Source organism: Antechinus flavipes, chromosome 4, assembly GCF_016432865.1.
Source record: "Antechinus flavipes isolate AdamAnt ecotype Samford, QLD, Australia chromosome 4, AdamAnt_v2, whole genome shotgun sequence".
In the NCBI taxonomy this organism is placed as follows: Eukaryota; Metazoa; Chordata; class Mammalia; order Dasyuromorphia; family Dasyuridae; genus Antechinus; species Antechinus flavipes.
In genome coordinates this window covers 66,623,808-66,647,875 of record NC_067401.1, presented here as the reverse complement: position 1 = coordinate 66,647,875, position 24,068 = coordinate 66,623,808, and the positions used below count along the sequence as shown (strand labels likewise).

At 33.4% G+C, this 24,068-nt stretch overlaps 1 long non-coding RNA gene across 1 annotated transcript in view; it reads right to left on the bottom strand.

Moving 5' to 3' along the window:
- Positions 1 to 16,913: 16,913 nt before the first annotated feature.
- Positions 16,914 to 24,068, bottom strand: part of LOC127559467 (uncharacterized) — a 33,181-nt gene continuing 26,026 nt past the window's right edge. Inside the window, exon 3 of the long non-coding RNA XR_007953137.1 lies at positions 16,914 to 20,111. This is a non-coding gene — a long non-coding RNA (uncharacterized LOC127559467). The remainder of the gene's footprint in view (positions 20,112 to 24,068) is intronic.

Sequence of the window (24,068 nt, the reverse complement as noted above, 5' to 3'; positions counted from 1 at the left end):
GAAAGGGATCCTGGGTTCTTGAAGGCTGTGTGCAGCTTGAAAGGCCAGTAGTAGTTATGATGGCTGACTATATGTCCGTCTTGAGGCCTGGCTGAGATAAATCACCAGAATCACCAAGACAATAATAGTTTGGAACATGGTACCTCATAAAGTCTATCTATTAGGGCAAAGAAAGATTGTATTATATGCATTAGGAAAGATAATAGTCTCACCAAAGAAATTACAAATCCTCAAAGTATTAAACTACCCACTAACATATTGTATTTTTATACATTGTTTACCTAAGTATAATTATATCTATTGTACAGATGATAATGCTGAAAGATTATGGCCAGGAGCAATTAGCTGATGCAATGAATAGAGTACCCTGCCCTAGAGTCCGAAGGACTTAAATCCAAATCCTGCCTGAAACATTTCACACTTCTTAACTTGGTGAACCTGGGTAATTCATTTAACTCCAATTGCAAGAGAGAGAGAAGAAGGATGATGAGGAGGAGGAGGAGGAGAAAAAGGAGGAGGAGGAGGAGGAGGGGAAGGAAGGAAGGAAGGAAGGAAGGAAGGAAGGAAGGAAGGAAGGAAGGAAGGAAGGAAGGAAGAAGGTTATGGTTTTCATGGGATCCCAAAGTGAAGAACAGAACAATAATGTTAATTTTAAAGTAATTTCTGTGCTGATAATGTAGAGAAAACTTGGGTTCCTCTAAATTGCATATTACAGGACATGGAACATCAGTAACTAAATGCCCTTGACAGAGTCCAAGACAGGGCCATCTTACATTGAATTTGCTAAATAGAGAAGACAAATTTAAATCTAGGATATATCAGAATTATATAACTAGAAGTTACCAGAAACGAGAGGTATCATGATATAAGAATAACAAATAAGTTCACTATATATATAAAATATATATGTTACATATATTTATAAACAAATATGTTACTTTGCTAAAATAGGAACAGTAATTATGGGCTATTTACACTAACCCCCTAATTTTATGGATAAGAAAACAGGTATAAAGAGGTTAAATTTTTCACTTAAAGTCATATAGGCAGTAAGTGAAAGAGGTGAAATTTGAACACACATCCTCTGACTTTAAATCTTAAAAATTTGAGGAGGAAAGAGTCTTTATTTCTAGTAAACATTCTTCTATACCTCTGTGATGCACCTATCATATATTTTATATTAGTACTCTTCTAGTTTATGACTTGTTTTCTTACATAGAATAAGCTCTATGAGAACAGGGTCTATATATTACATTTGCTTTATGTCTATTATACCACTCAGTGAACAATATGTACTTACTGAATATAAGTTGAATAAATGAATGGTAAGAATTTTTCTTGCTGAGAAATTAGGAAAAGATAGTTGGCAAGATGACAGAATAACGAAAGGCTTCAAAACACAATTTCCAACCTTATCCCCCTTGAAACAGCAAAGATCATTTCAAATAAAATAATATAAACAAAAGACAAGAAAAAAGAAAAAAAATTCTTACAACTTATAGGATAATACCTTCGACACATACACACACACACACACACACACACACACACACAAAATCACATAAAGCCATATTACTAAATTACTCCAACAAACTTCACCATATGTATACCTCACACCATAATACCCCACACCACACAGGTCCCACATAGCTGCTCTGCAATTTCTTCTTAGGACCTCCTCCCAAAAGTGACATATCCTTTCAGATCTGCCCATTCCTCATCAAAGAGAGTGAACTTGAATTTGAATTACATTACCAGGTTAGATATGAGTGCATATGTAAGGTAGAAGCCCCAAAATACATTCAATATCAATGATATCTCAGGCTTACAGGATTATAGAGATAGATTTGGAAGGGAGTTTAAAGGTTAAGAAATCTAACCTGCTCATTTAACAAATGAGAAAACTATGGCCTTGCAGGGTTTAGTAGCTAGTCTAAATTGACAAAAATAGTAAATAGTAGAGTTGGGACCAAAACTCATATTCTCCCACACCTGATCCTTCTCACTATATCATGCTACTTTCCACTTAACAGGGCAAAGACTTCTGGCAGAAAGGCCAAATGAACAATTGGCTGTAAGTCCAGTCCTGTTTCTGTATCCCAAAAAAAGCTAGAAGGACACTATATAAATTAAAGAAAGAAAGAAAATTAGTAAAGGATGAGACTTCTTACAAAATGAGAAAAAGAAATAGCTGAAATCAGATCTTTTCTATCATTTAAAATAGAAATGAATGCAAATAATAGCACAAAAGAACAAGTTCATTACAAGAAAACCAGTAGGCTCTGATAACAAAATAAGTGGTAGCAAATATAATAAATATTGTCTGAAGTAAAAGAAATAGACCCTTAAAAGACACAAGAAAAGGGAAAGTATTGAATCACAGTGAAATCATTCAAAATCATAACTGAACAATTTAAAAGAATGCATAGAATGTTTCAGATGCGCAATTAAAAATTGAAGCAAAAATTAATAATGTAATTATAGCTCTCAAAGAAAAAATAAAAAGACAAGAAAATATGAATATTAGAATCAATATTGAAACCTTGCTTTCCTGATTGGTGACTTCGTAAGTTGAAAAAGGACAAAAAAATACAGAGAGAAAAAAAAATTTAAATAATTTTGAGGAATTTGGGATTGAATAGGCTAATTGGTGGGATAGGGTATGCATTTTTTGAGAGGAAACTAGAGCATTAAAACAAATCTATACAAAAATCAGATTTCAGAGATCACATCCTGATTTTTAAAAGAAGTAAAAAATAATAAGAAGTCAATAAAGGAAAACACAAACTAAAATTATAATTTTATATGAAAGTTTCAAACTCTAAGTAAAAGAAAACAACAGAATGGATAAGAAAACTCAATAATTTGCAGCATATAGGAAATAAATATAAAACATAAAGAAATACACAGTTTATAAATGAGGGGCCAATCCAAATGCATCAAATAATCTTTTTAAATCAGGGATTACAATCATAATTTCAGATGAGATCACAATAAAAATTAGTCATGAGAGGTAAACACAGAAACTACTTTATGTTTAAGAGTATTATAAACAATTAAAGCATTACTTTAAATGTATATCAAATTGCAAATAGAAACTAATAGCAAGGCAATTGTTATAAAAGACTTTAATATTTATCTTTCAGAACTAAAAAATTCTTATAAGGTAATCAAGAAGGAAAATATAAAGTCAAGTAGACTGCTGTAAAATTAATGTTTGAAATGCTTTTGGTAATTATTGAATAGGAATAATAAAGAATTATTTATTTCTCAGATATATCAGTACCTTTTCAAAAATTTATCATGTTCTAGAGCATAAAGAAATTATAAAGGACACTTTTTAAAAATAACTAATGTGTATGTTTATAAATAATAATTCTACAAAGTAATAACCAATCTTGGAAACATTAGTAAAAGAAATGGATACATGGGAATTAATAAAAAAGATGAATTCCCAAATAACAAATGAGTCAAAGAAAATATCTCAAAAGTAACAAATAATGTCTTTAAATAGATTTATAACAGTGAGAAAATCTTCCAAAGGTTAACTGCTAAACACTCCTGAAAGGGAAATATATGGCTTTTAAAATATATTCACAAAAAAGGAAGTTAATAAATTGAGTTGCAATTAGAAAAAAACAAATGAAAACAAGATCAAAAAAAAAAGAAAATTGGAATATCAGAGGAGATTTGGATCAAATCAACAGAAAATTTATTAAATGATTTTAAAAATACAAAGATGTATCCTTTTAAAAGTCTAACAAGATCAATAAATTCAATTTGAACAAAAAAAAAGAGAAAGATGCCCAAAAAATTAAATTATCAAAATTTCATTAAGGAAAAGGTGACTTTTTAATATTTTCAAACTTTCTTCATATCTGTAAATACAGAAAATATTATAATTTTGTGAGCAAGCCAAATCAATTATTTTATGCTCCTAAGTGATAATTTTGTCTATAAAAAATACTAAAAAATTTAGTATTATTTATGTTTTCAAGCATTTCAACTATCAAAAAATCAATACTTAAGAAAATCAGATTATAGAAACTAAACATCTCACCATATAAATATATTAACACTATTCCAGAAAAATCATGAGCTGCTTTTCTATTCTAGAGTCTCTGATTATCTTCATTTTATCATGCATATCTATTGGGCAAATATTCCCTCTATAATTTAACTATATAGACCCATATTCTACCTTAATATATTCTAAGAAATGGAAACAACCTTTATTTTTCCAAGCCTTTCAAATAGTTAATCACTAACTCTTTGTTGTTCATTCATTTCAGTAGTATCTGATTCTTTTTTATGCCATTTTGGGGTTTCTTTTGACAAGAATATTAAAGTGGTTTACCATTGTGGTCTGGCTCATTTTACAGATGAGGACCTAGGGCAAACAAGGTTAATAGATTTGACCAGGGTCATACAATTGGTCAGTGAGTGAAGCCAAATCTGAACTCAAAAAGATGAGTCTTTCTAATTCCAAACCCAGTGCTCTATTCACTGCAGCAACACAGTTAATGATAGAAGAAAATGTTGAGTTTGAGTCTCAATAACAAAAAGAGTAATTTAACTATCCTTAAGCCATTCAAAACTGGCAAGTAAATTCATAAAGTAATACATTCACATTAAATAAATTGTCAAGTTTTCTTTGGATATTTAGTGACCCTTGATAATCACAAACTAAATTAAGTAATTAATACAATTTCCCAGAAATGATGACTTACTCTCAGATGGAAACTTATGTACTTAGACTTGCTAACTAATCAAACTCAATATCCAGATAAGGAAAGATAGCAGAGCTCATCCAATCATGGCTAGTAAGTATAATTGGTACTCAAAGCCAGGTCATCTGTTTCCAATTTCATTTGGGGAAATGGTAATAGTATTAAATATTAAAATATTACACTACCAAAAAAAATTTCCTCATGTTTTGTTTCCAGTTTTTCTAATTAAAAATACTTGTTTATTGATTCCAGGGCAATATGTCTCATTGAATCACTGTACAAAAACAAAGATCTAGCCCATTGTGGAAAAAGCTAAAAACAGGAAGTCTTACCCCTCTTATCCACAGAAGTGGCTTCATGTCAGTATTGTTTAAAAAAAAAATTAATTAATTTTCCAGAGTACTTGAGCACCCTAAGGAACTTAAGTTCTTTATGAAAAGACTTCTAATCACATAGAGTTGAGTATATTGCATCTGGTTTCTAAAATCAATTTAATTTTTAAAAATTTAATTAGCTATTTATCTTTGATAGTGATAGATTTTTTAAAATAAGTTTTGGAGCCCAGAAGGAATTGAGCAAAGAAACTGTTGACTCTTCATTTATTTATTCAATAAATATTTATTGAATACCTATTATGTGCAAGACATTAGTGCTAAGTACTACTAGATAGATAGTAAAATAAATAAAGCAGTCTTGCCCTCAGGAAGTTTATATTTTACTAGGGAATATGGCATATACACAGACATATACATGGTAGTATGTGAGAGTTAAATATAAAAAACACAAAGTTAAATATAAAAAACACTGCATTATTAAGGTTGAAATAGAACAAGGTCCTAGTGCTCATGGATTTTTTAATCAGGTAGGAACGATAAGCAATATACAAACCCTCTCCTCCTCCCAAAAAACTTTAATACAAGTTAGAATTACTAAATAAATGTGAATCAAAAAAAATTATGCCATTTGAGAAGGAAATGATCATTTCTTGAGGTAGAGATCATGGAAAGAAAAAGAAGATAAATTACAGAAGCCTTTACTGAGAAGGTAGCACTTTAGCTAGATCGTAAGAGATAAAGCACAAAATCTCAGATTTAGAAGGATGTCAGAGATAATAAAGTTGAATTATACCTATATAAAAATCCCATATACATCATCCTGGACATTCTTTGTTCAAAGTCCTCCAATGAGGGGAAATCAGTTATGTCACGAGGCACCCCATCTCCTTTTGGATAGCTAACAATTATTAGGCAGAATTTCCTTCTCTTCTCAAAGTTAATGTTTTCAAGTTCTTCCAACCCACAATTAACTCAAGGTCATTAATTATTCTGGTTCATCCTATTGAATATCCACTAGCTTGTCAAGGGCATTTCTAAAATGTGGTGCCCAAATCCAAGAAATGTTACAGAATTATGGAAATAGTACTGGTTTCAGAGACAGAAAACCTATGTTCAAATCCTGCTTTTGTCACTTACTTTATCTGTAATCTTGGGTAAATCATGTGACTTTATTTAGTCCTTCATTTCCTCATTTATAAAATGAGAAATTAGATTAAATGGCATTCTTCTACTTCTAAATCTGTGACCCCATGTCCTTCCTTAACTGAAATCATATCCTCTCTCTTTCATTACTTGTTTGACCTTGACCAAATAAATTATTTCCTAAGCTTAAGTCTCATATCATCTATAAAAAATGGCCTTTAAATTCCCTTCCCTTTTGGAATCTATGATCTGATGAGCCAATGAACTGAATGTAATATTTTAAATGTGGGCTAATCAGGACAGAGTACAACTGGGTTATTACATCTACAATCCTAGACTCTGTGCAGGTTGGAGGCAGAATGTAAGGAACTCTGAATGTCATTATAAATAGGTATTTCAGAGCTACTCTGCCTGCTATTGGCCAGTAATGTGCTAGATCAGTACATGGACACTTTAGGGATGAAAAAGTCCCTAGCTGCTTATAGCTGACTATATGTAATTGGTTGCTGAAGATGATAAACATGTTTGGTATGACAAAATAATCCTACTATTGTCCACTAAACAGGAAGAGCCTATGGGGTTTTTAATGAGGAGGATTACTCCTTTTCTTTTCCTGGCCTGAATTGTGTCAGGAATATTCAAATTTCTCTTGTAAAAAGATCAAGGGAAGAGTTGTCCTTTCCCTAAGTTGATCACTTGGCAACTGATTCCATATAACATCTAAATTGGGGAACTCAAATAATAGAGTTTGATTCTGAGTCTCTGGCTGCCTCTTCTGTTATGGATTTCTTTACCTGAGCACAGCTAACCAAATAGTGACACTGAGGTGGATGTGTCCAGTCTAAAGACAACCAATGAATATAAGTTGGACATCTGTGGTCCATGATTCATAACTAACTGGTAATAAAAAAACTTTTCTGCATCAGATAAGATAACTACCAACAATAAGAGCAGTTCACACCCTAGTCTGTTTTCCATAAAACCTCTATCTTGAGAGAGAAATGAAATGTAAATTTCCTATTCAGCCACCCTTCAAATTATTTCATGCTTTCATAGTTAAATCCCAGTTTCCTACAAGAGTATCACAGTAGTTAATAGCATTCTAGTTTTAAGCTTGTCTAAGTGTTTCTGTCAATGTAGTCTTTTAAGAGACTTTTTTAAAGAACTTTTTTTGGATGAAGAAAGTAAATAGGCAGATGCAGAGGCAACATGGCAGAGTAGCCAAGAGAGAAGTATAGCAGGTTTCCTTCTTCCCCCACAAAATTCTTCTAAGCAATTCAAAAAACACATCAAAACAAATACTTATTGGGGAATCCAAGGAAAAAGTGACAAGGAGTCATTTTCTAGTCCAAGTTGGCACAAAGAAAGGACTAAGGACTCATAGACCATTCCTGGAAAAGAACTCCCTCTATACAAGTAGTATATTATGTAGAGGGAATTCTTTTCCAGGAATGGTATATCCATCTTTTTTTTTTCCTGAGGGAATTGGGGTTAAGTGACTTGCCCCGAGTCACACAGCCAGGGAGTGTCTGAGACTAGATTTGAACTTAAGTTCTACTGACTTCAGGGCTGGTGCTCTATCCACTGCACCACTTAGTTACCTCTCCCATCCATCGTCTTTTTGAAAAACTCTAGTCAAAAGGAATTCAACACTTCCTAGGAAAGTTTTTCTTTATCTTAAGCTGAAAGTTACTTTCTGGACTCCATCCCCTTGCTTGTAGTTCTGCCATCAGGAACCAAACAGGGCACTTTTAAGGCTTTTTCCAAATAAATAAATACTTATCTAATTAAATTGACACGCCATACCCTTGAGAAAACTAGATAGGATAGTGGCTAACTCTCTGGACTTCAAGTCAGGAAGACTTTAGATAAAACCCTGCTTTAGTTACAGTCTAGTTATATGATGCTGGACAAATCCCTTAACCTCTTCTCAGCCTCAGTTTCTCCTGTAAAATGGGAATAATAGCACCTACTTCACAAGATTGTTGTAAGATCATATTAGATAATTTGTATAAAGTGCTTTATGAACCTAAAAGTTCTCTATAAATGGTAGCCATTACTTTTATTTAAATATTTGAATACAACTACCACATCTACCCTAAATATTCTCTTTTCAAGGTTAAAAGAGTTCTTTCAGCCATTCTCTACATGCCCAGACATCTAAGACCCTCACTCTCTTCTGATCACTCTACTCTGGACAGGGACAAAACAGGAATATTTGTAATAAATGATCCTTTCACCAAGGAAAAATAAAATGAAAATATTCATCTAAATTAGAATCAGTCATTCACCTAATCAAAAATATTCAATATCTCCCCATGCCCTTCAGGATAAAATACAATTCTTCAGCTACCAACAATGTAGCTCTTATCATCCTAAGTCTTCTTCATATTCATATAAACATCTTCTATATGTTTCCCAAACATGATCCTATAACTCTTGCCTCTGTATACTACTCTCACATCGTCTCCCCCGTGCCCAAAAGGAACCCTTTCTCTGTTCTCAGAATTCTTGTCTTCTTTCAATGCTCAGTTTGTCCTAATTTTTCTATGACTCTTTTCTTGATTTCCCTTCTCAGATGTTAATGCTTCCTCTCCCCTCAATTTAAATTGTATTATACTTATACTTACTGCATTCATTGTTTAGCCTCTCAAGCAGAATATTGTTGAGGTGTGAGAAATGAGAGTTGAGAGATCCTCTGACAGCAGTGGGATCCCTCTGGCCAGTCTCAGGCTTTGCAAAAGAATTCGCAAACCCCAGTGAATATAGGCGAGAGGTTTGTGGCAAGAATGGATTTATTACGCTAGAAAGACAACTTTCTTAGCGGGCAAATTCCAGTTAGGACTTTTGCTAAGCTGGGTTTACACTGGGAAGCAACTCAGTGGGCATTCCTGATTAAGAATTAGCAGTGGTGGATTGGCAGGTCCCTGGTTATATAGGGTTTGCCCTGGCCCTGAGCTGGAGAGCAGTTCAAGGGAGTAATCTTCAACTCAATAAAGGATACTGACCATGTTCCAGGCCAAGATTTCCAATTGAATGAGATTAATTATCTGAGAGTTTCCCCTATAGGAGAATGGGGCCCCTCCCAGAGGCCGGGAAGATTTGAGACTCAAGACCACCCTTCCCCCAAAGATTAAAGGGGACACAGTTTACATCAGGGACTTTCTGACCCATCTCCCCAAAGATCAGGGGGACAGTTTACATCATTTCCCCCTCAAGCAGTCACCCCCAAATTCATCTAGGGCAAAAGGATGAAGATCTCATCTTCTGTAACTGCTTCAAGCTGACAAGAGTCATAGAGTTGGCCCTATGTTCAAGGGAGCCTCAGACCAGGAAGGGAAGGGTGAAATCTGAAGATAGCAGCAGCTCAGACCAGGAGATAGAGAATGTCCTATGATCTTCAAGCTGAAGGAGTAGTTAGAGGTTCAATTGGAGCCTGGAGGAGACAAATCTGACTAGCACATTGTGGGATGTCATCCGGGTAGAGATGGTGATATTTGGGAATGGGGCCTTTGCAAGTAATGCATCAGGTCCCATCTGTGGGCTGCCTTGAGGATGCTGATGGCCCACCCAACAATCCTGAACGCCCCCACTGCCCATGGAGTTCCCTAGCTGAAAGGCTAAGGAGTTAACTACGGTCAGGGTCCATAGAATGACATTAAGAAAAACTGAAGTGAAAATGCTAGGAGCAAAGTTCTCATCCTTGGAGTGAGAAAGAGTTAGGAAGAAGAGTGAGTGAGAGAAAGAAGGACTCAGGCAATTTTACCCTTCTTTCTCCAGAGTGTTCACAGGAGTACTCTGAAATATCTGAGAAATAAAAGCTAGACCATTTGTCACTCTGCAAAGAGCTAGGCAGGCTTAAGCTTGGTATGATCTCTTTTAGAAAGTACCTTGATACCTCTTGAGCCTGCAGGAAAAAACTTCTACCCAATTAGTAAAGGTGTCAACAAAGATCAAAAGCAACTTGAAAACAATCTCCCCTGCCTATGTGCCCCTTCTCTGAACAGGCTTCAGGAGAGGGGGAGGCTTAACAGCTAAAAGTTGACTTGAGAGTGTCTGAAACCTGCAGGAGAAAGGATTTGTTCCTGTGGGCTATAAAAGAGGATTTAAAAATCAGGGAGCTGGGAGATTAAAGGTGCCATCGTCAGGAGTGAATCTCCCTTCTGGTGTCCTTTACAAAATATGACTGAAATCTCTCTGGGTTTATGGACAACTTAGTGTTTTTTTCAGTTATTATTTTACTACATAAACTAATATTTATGCAACCAGAACAGAGTCTGTAGATGATTCATATTTTCTATTGGGTGGGAGCATTCTCTTGATCTTGTAGTAGTACTAAGTCAACCTGTGAATATGACTTTAATTCGGAATCAGATGGAATTTGGAATCCTTATCCTTTCTGTTTCTCTCAAAATGCTTTTGAACAGCAACAGCTTTTTTGATCAAGTGATAAAGATCTTCAGAAAGGTCAGGGGCAAATCTCTTGGACTCTAGAATTCTCAAAATTTTGTTGCCAGTTAAAAAGTTGTGCTGCACCATGAGAATCCTAAGGAATACACCAATCTAAGAGGGCATGAGGTCTTCTTGGCCAGCTTGTAGATCTGTTCCTTCCCTTTGTCTAAAATGAGCTTTAGCCACGTGGGCTGAATCCTTCTCCCCCAAAGATTAAAGGGGACACAGTTTATATCAACATGACCTCCATGGGGAGCTGTTTTATAGGTTTTTTTATTCTATTCTTTATTTCATCAGCATTCAACATAATGTGTTGCGCATGCTAGGTATTTATTCTCTTAAATTAAATGGAAAATTATAAAATTCTGATGCACGTTTTCCCATAAATGAGCACATGGTGACATTTAGCAAATGTTATCAAAATTAAATGAATTGAATGGTATGAAATACAATCTGCCTAGAGCTGCTACCTGCTGCCATCCAAAATAGAGAATCAAGCAATCAAATAGGACTTTCAGAAAGCCTAGATGGCTCTACTCCCAGAAACTATGCCCTTAAGCATTACATTGACCTTGCAGGGCATGAGCCTTTTCGGGTGTTCACTTATCTGTCTTAGAACTTTTGTCGTGTATAATACAACAAAGGCTGAAGAATAGCTTTTCCATTTTGAATCCTTCAAAAAGAGCAAATAAAGAACCTATATCCCAATTCTCTACTGTAAGACTAGAGTCTCAAACTGTGTTTCTCAAAATCCCTTTCATTTATAGCTCCTGCCACATAGTGTACTTAATAAATGTTTATTGATTGAGTGTTGTTTCCTTTTTGGTTTTTCATTATTCTTACCTAAAATTAGAGAATCCCTGCTTATTCCTATCCCCACCTGACAAAGTATTGAACCAAGGCCACTATGTCAATCATCCTGGTTTTCTTCTTTTCTGTTTAAATACACAATTTGGAAGTGTTACCCTTCCAAAAGAAAATTGACACCTTGTTCAAATTATAATCTTTCTTAAGCAAGCTTTTTTAAAATGTTTTTATTTATCTAAAACTTAAATAGAAAATAGGAAAAGAAAAAAGGCAGAAAAAGAAAAAACATTGCCTTGTACACAGCAGAACATAAGGCAGTATTCAAAATATGTAACAATAAATTCCATTTCAAGAAAACATATGTAAAAATATAAAACATTGTATTCAGAATTATCCATCTTTTCTTCCTTGTAGGTTTTTTTTGCTTTCAGCTGTGTACTTTTTGCTTTATTCTTTTTTCCCCTTTCTTCCTTCATTCATCTCCATACAAAGAAGCTATAATTAAGCATAGATATGTGTGTATATATATATAGATATTGTTACACATACATGTCTATATAGACCTATATATACCTATATATTCATACATATATATGATATACTTCTAAAAATTAACATGGCTAATATATAATGCAGATTTCTCTTGATTTAATTTTTTTAACTTTGATTTTGTCTGAGATCAATGGTTACTACTCTTAACTTTTTTTATTTCTAAAAATTCTACTCCTGATGGTTATTGTATTTGTACATATCTCATTTCCTATCCTTGCTAACTCTTCTAGTTTACTTCTATACATTAACTTGCTTTGCTGTTATTTAACCTCCCTCTTCCTAAAGATCCCTCCCTTATCTTCACCCCCCCCATCTTTTCCCTTCCTCTTTATTCCACACCCATTAATCTACACACCTTATCCCACTTCTATTAATCTACACATCTTATCCCACTCCCATTATTCTATACACCTTTCTGCACCCTGATTTATCCTATTCCTTCCTCATCTTATTTCTTTATAGCTTTTGAAAGGTATATGTATTGATTTCCCATTAATTCATTCCTGATGTGAGCATAATTCAGAACAATCAGCCTTTTTCCCCATCTAATTCCTTTGTATCAGTTCTTGCTCTTGGATATCTTACATATAGCATAATTAATGATTTTTACCATTTCCTACACAATTTTGCTTTTTAGAGTCACATTATACTCAACCCACTATCCCAATCTTTCTTTTGGACTATTCAATTACTAATAACAGCCTTAGACATGTGGTTTACATTTCCATATATAAAACATAAATAATCTGTCCTTATTGAGTCCCCTATAATTATTCTTTGATGTTGGCTCTTCTATTGAGTTCAGGTGTGTTTGATATCAAATCCTGAAAATCTGATAGTTCCTTAAATGTCTACTCTTTTTTCATTCAGTATTATACTTAATTTTTGGTATAATATTTTCATCCACAACCCTAGTTCTTTTGTCAGTTCAAACTATTCCAAGACTTGTGGTTTTTTATTTTAGGCACTGATCGATAGAACTGTAATTGGAACTTTTTGCTACTTGTAAAATTTTCTCCTTGACTTGAGGGCTTCAAAACTTAACAATGATATGCCTGTGTTTTTTCCTTGTTTTTCAGGTATTGATTGGTGGATTTTTTTTTCTATTTCTACTTTCCCCTCTTGTCCCATCATTTCAGGACAATTTTCTTTAATTATTTCTTCTATCATTGTGTTAAGATTCTTTTTTTATCATAACTTTCAGGTCCAGTTATTTTTATGTTTTCTCTTCTTAATCTGTTTTCCAGATTTATTATTTTTCTTATGCAATGTCTCACATTCTCTTCTATTTTTTCATTCTTTATATTTTGTTTAAATGTTTCTTGGTCTTTTGATCTCTATAACTTCACTGACTTCCTCTTGCCCAATTCTAATTTTCAAAGAGTCATTTTCTTCCTTAAGACTCTAGATCTCCTTTTCTAATTGGTTGACTTTCTTTTTGTAAATTTCTTGGTTTTCTTGAATTGGATTTGCATTTTGTTTTCGTTTTTCCTCTCTTTCTCATTTGATTTTTAAAGTCTTTTTTGAATTCTATGACTTCTTTTTGGGCAGGTAACCATTTAACATTACTCTTTAAGGTAGAAGAGACATTTAACTTCAGTATCTTCCTCTGAAGAGGAACTCTAGTCTTCCTTATTCCCTTAGTATCTTTTTATAGTTGGGTTCTTTCTCTTTTGCCTGCTTTTTTTTTTTTTAATAAGAGCTTGTTAATTAGTCATGCCTAGTCCTAGGGGTGGGAGAAGTTAGAATTTTCTGCCCTACTCTGCCATCTTTCCAGAATCTTTCTTCTTAAAGTTTTAAAATACCAACTTTTGCAATAATCTTCTGTAGATAAATACTAGGAGTAACAAAAAAAATTTCCAGAACCAAGCTCTAAGAGAAAATTGACTTCTCATATGCTAAAGTCTTTGGATCAATAATTCCAATGAAAAAAGTTGAATTGTTGCTGTTATTGTTCTTGTTGTTGTTGTTCTTCTTCTTCTTCTTAAAGTACCACATAATTCCAGAGAGCTGCTGTTTATGTCTGACTAGTGAGAACTAAAAGTGAAGGGGAGAGGAGTGTCAATGAGAGAAAAATGACAAGAATGGGATAAAATTGTCCCAAAAAACATCCAACAATCCATTCTATTGATATTTAGGGAAGTGAAGAATACATATTTTGAATACTGCCTTATTTAAGGAGTGAAGAAACAAGAGCTCCTGGGAAAATATTGAAAGACATGAAGTATGATATGAATTATTCCCCCTTGATATGTATATCAACACATATAATGATGTACTGATCAATACATGTATGCTCATTTGGGGACCAAAAGGCTACAGTGAATGTGGGAACAATCACTTCCCAGGATTAGATTAAATGAGCAATTCATTTAATCTTTCTTATCCTCCTTTTTCTTCATCTACAATGTGATAGGTTATAATGCTTAGAATTTTGAACTTGGAATAAGGAAAACTGGGGTATGGATTCTTTCTAAGACTGGCTGTTTGATCCTGGAAAAGTCATTTAACTTTTATAAGACCCATGTTTCCTCATCAATAAAAGAAGAGAGGCTGGCTATGATGACCCCTTGCAAAATCTGAAGTCATTTAAATATGGAAGTTATGATTGATGTTATAATAACTTTTGTTATTGCTATTATTATGTAATGTCGCTTGCAGTTGAGACTCTTATGACAATAGAGCAAATGGATAAGTTATGCTTTGAGGTTCAATTCAAATTAATTCCAAAAAGGTAATTCCAAATCTACTGTTCCTCGTACATATTGGACCAATTAGCCATTCATTTGAATTTACAAGGGTCATTTTTAAAAAAATCAATTACTGGGAATAATTTTTATCAGATTACTTTTGTCCTAATACCTGAGACCAGAAACTAAGGGACTTGAAATTTTAAAGGAATTAAGGGAGACAAAGATGGAGTTGGAAAGATCTGGGAGAGTGAGGCTCTTTGGTGATAGTACCAATTTGAACAGATTTTCTAAACTAGGAGCTTTAAACTGATGCAGAGAATCAGAAGAAACTCAAAGACAAAATTCATCTGTCTTGTCATTTTATCTAGTTTTTTATGTATGTATTTACTTATTTACAACTTAAATACAGAATAGAAAAAGAAAAAATTGTGATTCAGAATATGAAACAAGTTTCTAAAATATATATATAACAAATACTATACATTGTATGCAAAACAGTCCAACTTTTCTTTGCTTCCTTGTGTGTTTGCTCTTGTTCTCTGCTGTGCATTTTTTACTTTATTCTTTTTTTTTTCTTCTTTACTCTTCCCCACTTCCCCCAAGCTGGCTACAGTTAAGCATGAATATATTCATATAAACATATATATATGACTATATATCTATGTGTATATGTACACATATATATGCATGCATATGTGCATAAACATATGTGTGTTGTGTATGTGTACATATATAGACACATATACATATGTATCTATAGAAGAGCTGTTTCTAACAAGTACTTTTCGGGACCAGCTTGGTCATTGTATAGATTACTAGTATCCATACTATAGAATCAAGCTACCTCAACTTATAAAAAACTAAAGAAACACAAGTGAATTCCTAGACTCATAGGTATATTTTAAAATATTTGGGTTGATAATTTTGGCTCCAGAAGAGAGATAAGGTAGCACATCTCCCATCTTTTGGTAAAAAGGAAGTAGATTCTAGTTGTAGATATGTCTGTTGTGTTGATTATGTTGATTGATTTTTCTAAAATATATTTCTTTGTTAAGATGAAGGTCTCTGTGAAATATAAACATATATCAGGGAATAATAATGGTGAAATGGGGGGAATACAATGTTTTTTTAAATTAAAAACATGAGTGGAGGGTTCCAGGATAGGTAGTTCAGTAGAGTTGTAGAAAGAGTATTGTACCTTGAGCCTCAGACACAAGCTGCATGATCCTGGGCAAATCTCTTAACTTTGGTCTGCCTCAATTTCCTTAACTGTAAAAATTGGTACAATAATAGTACCTAACTCAGGGTTACAATGAGAATAAAAACAGATTAACAAATGTAAAATGCTTTGCAAACTTCATAAATATTAGGCTAGGAGAAGCCTCTGTTATTCACCTATGAACTTCCTCAGACCTTGTCTGCCTAAACAAGGAAGAAAAAAGGAGCTAAGCTTTAAAATGTTTTCCAGCCCTTTTCCTTCTATCTCATCTACTTTTCCCTAGATTTTCTCTCCAACATTAAAGCTTAATGCATACGGTGCGCAGGGCAGTGTGGTAGTCTTATGCCGGGAAAGCAACTCCCCCTTCCTCTCTACCTGATAGCATCCCAGCACCTCTTTCTACATGAAACCTTTTTTGATCTCCCATACCACCAAGGCTCACTTTTCCAAATCACCTTGTATTTAACTGCCTAGTACTGATTTCTCTTTATATATTATATACTGTGTATATAATTATAGGTGTACTTTCCTCGATTAGAATTATAAACTCCTTAAGGTAAGGATTGATTCATTTTTTATATCTGTATCCTTTGTGCCTGAGACATAGGCATTTAATAAATATCTATTAATTGATTGATGGTACGAATTTTATTTAACATACAGTTCCTGCCTTCATGTCTCTTACAATCTAGTGGGGGATATAACCCACAAAAAATAACAATAATATATAATGACATATGACAAGTATATTAGAGAAGTATGAAAACATGAGATTCTTTCATGTTATCCAAGAATGGGACATTGTTATTAACAGGTGAATTGGGGAAGGCTTTGTGGACAAGGTAACTTTTGAATTGAGCTTTCAAAGAAAGGTAGAAAAATAATAGGCAAAAAGATAATTCAGAAGAAGATTCCAGGTAAATTTAACTGAATTGATTTATATGTAACAAGACTCCTAAACAAGTCACAAGATGGCAAGTGATTTTTTTGTAATAATTAATTTAATAATAATTAAAATTAATAACTTATTAAAGTGAGATCAAGAAGAAGATCAACACAACAACAGACTCCCACCATATGTCAGTGCAATTCAAGCTGTGGATACAGAAGTAAACCAAGCATATCACATTCCTTACCATGTGTACAATACAGTAAAATTGTTCATTCAAGAGACAAAGGGGGAAAAACATGAGCTTTGTATTAACTAGGTTTAGATTAACTATTTTTTTTTAATTAAGGAACGATAGGGAACCTACTCATATGAGACATATCAATTACTTGGACTAAACAAAGGAATATGATCATGGCATCAAATATCTACAAAATATTTGAGTGTAAGCATTGAATAATTGCTGAATGTCAAAAGGCTCCATGCAATGTAAAGATGTAGTTAGCTAGAAAATATTTACCAACACCATCCAATAGATGAGCCTAGACTGGGCTTCTTAAACTTTTTCCACTCATAACCCCTTTTAGCCCAAGAAATTTTACATGTCCCTGGCTATACAGGTTTATAAAATAGATATACAAATCAAACATTTATTGATAATATATCATAATTCAGTTATTAGACCCCATATGGAATTGCAAACCACAGTTTAAGAGGCTGGGGTCTAGAGGATGTAAGGCAACAAGGAATATAAAAGTGAATTGATTCCCCCAAATCACTCAAAGTGAGTAGCAGAGTCAGGGTCTCAGATTTCAAGGTGAATAGGACTGATTTTTATTAACATAACTTTGATATGCTTCAGAATTCAGCTGTACTTGGGATTAGAAATGTCTGCTGAGATGCTACTGTGCCAAAGTTTAAATTCCACTTTTCTCACTTGGAATTGGCCACCTTGTTAATTTTTAGAAACTATACCTTTTGCTACCATTCATGCTCCCTGTCCCCATAGCCTAATAGTGGTCATGATAGACCATTTATATAAAACAATTATATAAATCCAAGCTCCCACTTGTTCTTTGTCTTCAGCCAGAGAGCATAGCCCACTATTTTCTGCACCACCAACAGCATTTTGTCCCATAGAACAATATGGATAAAGGTGATCACATGCAACTCTTTTACTGACTTACTTCAATGTATCCTAGCTATGCATGTAGGCTGATGTGCTGATAACCAGCTTTCCAAAAACGAAAAATGTATAAGACACTTTTAAGTTGAATTTGTATTTTTAACATTTTCTCTATCATTTTCTTAAGTATTAGACAATCAATCCAACAATAAATCAAGCCCTGATTTGTCATTTTTATTGATTTCTGAAACACACTCAGTGAAAATTTCTTAATTAGCTCGGCAAACTAGTTAGAACTAACTCCAACACAACACTACTGCTTGCATGAATACAAAAAAAAATCTGTTTCATGTCATTCACTAGAATTAGACCCTAAATTTGTATGACACAGGTAAACTGTATTATTTATCTCTGTTTTTTGAATCCTTTTCCTTTCTCATGTTCAGCTCAAAGGTTTCATTTTTGGTGAAACTTTCCTGTTCCCTCTAATTGCTAGTATCCTCTCCCTTCTCAATTTTCCTGTTTATTTTTTAAGTAGACTACAGGAGACTATTTGAAGGAAGAAAGATGAATGGCTGACTATGATGGGAAGTAGGGGACATAGACCAGGAAGTTTCATGTTTTAATCTGCCTGCAAACCTGTTACATTTCAAGTCCTTGTAGATCCAGTACTTTGTCTAATGACTATTCCCTGCTTATATAGCTTCAGTGGCATTGTGCTGCATCAAATAGGGCATTAGTTTTGGAGTGAGAAGACCTGGGTACAAAGTTTCTAACAATGACTAGCAAGTCAATTAATCTCCCCAAGTCTCAGTTTCCCTAGTTGTTAAGAACAAAAAATAAGGCTTTGGGCTTCCATGCCTCCTAAAAGGTCCCATGATCTATGTTCCTAGGATCTTAATAATGAAACAGATAATGAAGATAGAGGAAATATTGAGGATGCTGACCTTAAAAGAGTTTAAGAGTTGGAAATGATTCTGACTAGGAGGCAATCCTAGATGAGACTGAAAGAGAAGTTTATATCCAGGCTCAGACAGCAAGTAGATGTATAAGAAACTCTGGAGCCCACTAATCCAGACCTTCATTTTACTAATGAGAAAATTTATTCACAGAGAGGAGAAATGGTTTCTCTCAGGGCAAATAAGTGACAAACAGCAGAGCCAGGATTACACCCAGATCTTTATTCTCTAAATAATTAAATTTTCTACACTCACCATATCACATCTCTTCAAAATTCTTCTTTTAGGTCCTTCTTTCCCTTTCTTATACAACCAATCTTAAGAGTCTTCACACTACATAGTACCACATTTCACCAGCTAATGACCTTACTATTCAGCAGTGATCCTAATCCTTCACAAAAATATGTCTGTAATATATTCATTCTTTCAAGGCTTTAATTTGTCATTCAACAAATAAACATTTATTAAACAACCACTCTGCTGGTTAAGATACAAAATTGGAAATCTCTGTTCACATGGAGTTTACAATCTATCAGTAGAGACAAAATGTCCTCAAAGAAATATGCACAGGACATATACAAAATAAATACATGACCAAAAAAATTAGAGGAAGGAGAATTATTTACTAAAGGGTCAGGAAACCCTTCATGTAAAAGGCAGTGAAAGAGCAGTTTTTGTTGTTTGACTTGGGTTTTTTCCCCTCAAGATCCTAACATGTTTGACTTTTTATTTTTAATAATATTTTATTTTTTCTAATTCTATGTAAAAACAATTTTAACCTTATTTTATAAGATTTTGAGTTCCAAATTTTCTTCTCCTTTTCCCTCTTCCTTAAGATGGCAGGCAATTTAATATGTTATATATGTGTAATCATTTAAACTATATTCATGTTGTGAAAGAAAAACATAACAAAAGGTAAAAACCATGATTAAAAAATAAAGTAAAAATAGTATGCTTCAGGCTACATTTAGACTCCATCAATTCTCTTTCTGGATGGGAAGAGCATTTTCCATCATGAGTCCTGTGGAACTATCTTGGATCATCATTGCATTGTTGAGAAGAGTTGTCAATCAAAATTGATGATCTCACAAGGTTGTTGTTACTGTATACAATATTCTCCTGGTTCTGCTTACTTTACTTAGCATCAGTTCATGTAAGTCTTTCCAACTTTTTCTGAAGTCTGAAGTTTGAAGAAGATGATGTACTCTAAAAGATAGAAGTAAAGATGCAGCATTTCTTAGGAACAGAACACAAATTGAAAAACAAACCTGATAAACTAATTTACTAAGGACTTAAGTAGGGCATGGGGGGAGGGAACCTTACTGTGTTTTTTCTCTCAGAAGTGGTTCAAGGAGCATGAAATGCAGAAAATCATCTTATCTACCCTCTTATTTTGCAAATTAGGCAACACAAACTTGTTTAAGAGATTTAGAAGCTTGTCCAAAATCACCTAAATTAATAGTTTGAAATAAAATTAGTAAGAAGGCTTTCTTCTCTTTAGATGGGTGATATGATAAGAGAAAGAACATTGAACTGGGCATCAGACTGAAAGCTCAGATCTGATGATCATTAAAGCTGTGTGACCAAGAGCAAGTCTCCTTACCTCTCTAAATTTCATTTTCATCATTTCCAGAACAGAGATAGTAATAATTGTAGCACCTCCTTCAGAGGGTGGTTTTGAGAAAAGAAAGTAGTTGGTAAGCATATCATCTTGAATTAGACATTAGAGGTTATACTTGTTATGACCTGTTCTGTCATTCAGTTGCTGTGTCATCCTGGGCTAGTCACTTAATCTCTGTCCAATTTAGTTTACTTACCTATAAAAAGAGCAAATAACACCTACCATGTAGGGTTATTATGAGGATAAAATGATAAAATATTTATAAAGTACTCTGCAAACCTTAAAGTACTATAAACATTCTATTATAATTCAGGAAAGCAAAAAATACATTAAAAAGGTACTTTTTGACTTTTAACATTTTTAACACTATTAAATTTATGCATCTGGGATTAAAGAAAGAAGAAAAGATCAAAATTTTAAAAAATGTATAAGAATGTTTATAACACCTCTTTTAAAAGTAGCAAGGAATGAAAATTGAAGGTAAGACCCCAGTCAGTTGGGGATTGGTTAAACAAATTATATTATGTGAAAATATTGTACTGTAAGAAATTATAAGTGGGACTGTTTCAGAGAAACCTGAAAGGACTTGTATGAACTGATGAAAAATGATGTAAGAAGAATCTAGAGATCAGTTTATCCAATAACAACACTGTAAAGATAATACAGCTTTGAAAGACAAGAATTCTGATCAATACATTCACAATTTTAGAGAACAAATTATGAAATAGGCAACCTAAATCCTAACACAGAAGAACAGAGAGGTGATAAATTTCATGTGTGTATATGTATGTGTTTAAATATATATATATATATATACACAGATATTTGTATATTTATTTATGTGCATTTATATATGTATATTTTTATACATCTATGTGTGTGTATGTATAAATGAATGAATGAAATAAGGGAATCAGATTAGATCTTAGCAAAGTCCCTTTGAGATATGACATTCTTATTTTTTTTAGTTAATTCTGCTACATATTTCACACAATATACAACCATCCTTAAAAGAAATATACTTCAAGTGTAGCAATTTTTTCCTATAAGAAGCATAAGAATATCAATTATATTGGACAATATTGAAAGAATTTTTCTCATTATTAGTATTTTAAAGGGGTGAAGTAGGGGAGAATAAAGAGGGAAATGCTTGTATTTATTTGTCACATTGTGCACTTTCCTGTGCTAAGTCTTTAAGAAACATCTAAATAAATCACTGTGTGTAAATATATATATATATATATATATATATATAACATACATGTATATATAAATATACATGGGAATGTGAGAACTTGTTTTAATTACATATTTAGTTCCAGGATTATGTTTTTCTCTTCTTTTAGAAGAGAGGGGAAAGTCTGGAAGAGAGAGAAAATTGATTCATGTTCATTGAAAAAACCTTAAAAGAATACTCTGAAAACTAAGAAGTGCTCTAATAATATGAAGTGTAGTAGTATTATTACCCCCCATCTGCTTCAGACAATAGCTGTATCCCTCCCTTGTTGATATTCTTGTTCCCAACATAGCTTTAAAAGCCCCCTTTCTTCTTTTTGCCCAATATCATTCTGGCCTTCAGCCTTGCTGACACTATAAGCTCTTGCCACCAATTTCAGTTTATTCTTAGTTACATATCCCTCTTCCCATCTTTTGTTGGTATCCTAACAAAATCCACACTCAACAAAGGGCCCCTTGTGTGACCACATTGAGTTCTTAGATATCATCCCAATTTCTTGCTCAGTGAAGATATTTATAATTGTGTGTTCAGAACATTCTTTATCAGGGGCTTTCTATTCTTCTTTAGTTCCTTTTCAAGATCAGGCATTTCTTTTTTCTGAACTTACTAAAACCTGCTTTGCTAAAGTCCTTAGTCTTCCTCTGACTATTCTTGTCTTCCTTTCCTATTATGAACTCCAAGATGATATGATTCTTTTCTCCCAAGATTTCTGTAACTTCAATATAACCAATCAATTCATCCTTCATCCCAGAAATAAATCCAGAACAGCAATTCTCTCAGGGTTTTTCCAATGTTGTGAAAACTTTCTTGTTAGCAAATCTAGAATTAATCATCTATTCTGCTTTGATCAGAATGAGAGTTCCGACAGAGAACTAAATTGTTGGATTTTCCTATAATCATATCTTGCTTCTGTCACTGACCCTTTATAATAAAAATTAATAATGATGAATATAAGTATAACCTGTGGTCCAGAACATACTAATTCTTGAAGGACAATTCTCCTAAAATCGTATCTTTCTGCTTCATCTTTTCCCCATTCAGATTTTCTTCTAGGAAATATAAGTTGAATCCAACTTGTGCTTATTATCTCCAAAGATGTGGATAAAAAATTTTCCACACAAATATTCAATGTAACAAGATAGATCAAGTACAGGATCATCTTTATTTCACTCCATGGAAAAGGACAGAAACATTTAGTTATGGTAGCTCATAAACAGTCAATATAATTGTCTTTGCACAACAATGAATCCCATATTCCCCATAGGGTCCTAGACTCAAAATACCATCTAAGCATTTGTATCCTTCACAAGGGAAATTACCTTGCATTGCTAAAGACGCAAGTTCCCAATATTCTTGTGAGATCCACTTTCACCCCAGAGATATATATAAGCCTCCTATTTCATAATATTATAATAAGTGCCTAGATTGAATATTGAAAGAAGAAAACTTGAGATTTCCAGAAAGGTAATCCTGCTTCCATTGATCTATACTGTGTAAAAGGATCACAACAGAAACAAAGAGTAAGGCCTAGATCTTTCAAATACTTTGTATTTTGGCTGAGTCCCTTAGTACTCCTCCACTTTAAAAAACTACTTCATCATCATCATTTTCCTCAGGAGATTGAGCTTCCAGGAACTCTCCCTTTACTCTTCTCTACAACATTCTACTACCCAAGAACTCTACATTCTTTCTTAAAAATAGGCATTTTTAACATGGGATCCACTATTAAATGGTGAGTAGATATATTTCCAAGGGGTCCATAAACGTCAATTGAAAAAAAGTAGATTTTTTTTTCATTATAAGTTATTTACTTTGTAATCATACATATTTTCTTTCACACATTTAAAAGGACTCCATAGACACACTCAGTTAAGAACTCTATTCTAGAAGAATAAGTCCTCAACTCTCCAGGAATCCACTAATGATCAAGAAATTCCTCTTTTATCCCTAAAGAAATAAATTATTGTCTTCTCTCACGAAAATGAAGTCTACTTGTTTATTGTCTAGTAAAGTTTCTTTGATTATATTTGTATTCTTTTAAAATAAAGAGGAGATACCTTGTCCAAAGCTTTATCCTGGAGGATATAACTGTTGTTGTTCAGTTGTGTGTGACTTTGACCCCTTCTGAGATTTTCTTGACAAAGATACTGGAGTGGTTTACCATTTCTTTCTCCAGATCATTTCACAGATGAGGAAACTGAGAAAAACGGGTTAAGTGAGTTGCCCTAGATCATACAGCTAGTAAGAATTTGAGATCAGATATAAACTTTTAACTCCAAACCCAGAAGTCTATCCATTGTGCCAC